We start from the raw sequence: 1,247 nt of genomic DNA, 5'->3' as shown, positions 1-1,247 counted from the left end.
AGCCCTGTGTGGCTAATAAAAAAAATGTAACTTCTCTATTTATCTATTTCTACATCTACACACACACACACACACACACACACACACACACATACACACACACACACACACACACACACACACATATATATATATATATATATAACTGAAAAAAATGGAGTCAACAATTGGACATTTTTTATTCACTTCAATTGTTTCCACGCAACGTAGTTCTCCAGGCGTGCACGTACCTGATTATGCAACCGCTTCTCTGCATTATGCGATCTAGTTCTGTTTCCTCTGGTGACATGTAAATATCGTCTCCGTAAGTTCAAAATCTCGGCTTCAAGAACATCCTATCTGTTTGTCGTCGCCTGAATTTAGTAGTAGTCACTGAGTTTATCAGTGTGTGTTGTTGCTGAAGGACTGTTGGCAAATCACCGTTCCTAACAGAATATACCATAGGCAAAAATTAAACGCACTTAGGCCATAACATATTTCTATTATAATCTCACGCTTTCTGTGCATGCGCTCTTATATTTGGTACTGTTGTTGTCACGTGATCAAAGTTTGAGCCTCATAGCAACATTTTTTCTTTCTGGCTTTACAGTGTAAGCATGGCCACTCCACTAGCGATGTGCAAAAAGAAGAACAAAGAGCAATGATTCGATTTCATTGGTCGGAATGTATGTCAGGTGCTGAAATTCATCCGAGGCTTTTAACACAATACTGGGGCAGTGCACTGCCGCGTAGAAGTCTGTATGAGTGAATAGAGGAGTTTAAAAGTGCCGCACGAAGAGGGGGAACGACGCCCGTCAAACTCCAACACCGGTGAGAAGATTCAAGAAACTCGAGAGACAGTGATGGTGAACAGGTTCACCATTACCATCTCTGAGATCACTGCTGTTTGTTCTTTGGTGCACATTGCTAGTGGACCCAAATTTCGATCACGTAACAACAATAGATCCAACTACAGGCACGCATGCGCAGAAGGTAGTGTGACAATAATAATGATGATATGCTATGGCGAAAGTGCGGATAATTTTTTACTTTCCTCATATACATATATGCATATGTGTGTGTGTGTGTGCGTATGTATGTATGTAGGTATGTGTGTGTATGTGTATGTATATAACAACGCGCATACATAAATTCACGTATAATATGAATACATATGAGTCTATATTTATGCACATATAAACACACACAAACATACGCATATATATATATATATATATATATATATATATATATATATGTGTGTGTGC

This window comes from Octopus bimaculoides, chromosome 5 (assembly GCF_001194135.2).
Source record: "Octopus bimaculoides isolate UCB-OBI-ISO-001 chromosome 5, ASM119413v2, whole genome shotgun sequence".
Taxonomy (NCBI): Eukaryota; Metazoa; Mollusca; class Cephalopoda; order Octopoda; family Octopodidae; genus Octopus; species Octopus bimaculoides.
Note: the sequence above shows the minus strand (reverse complement) of the source record.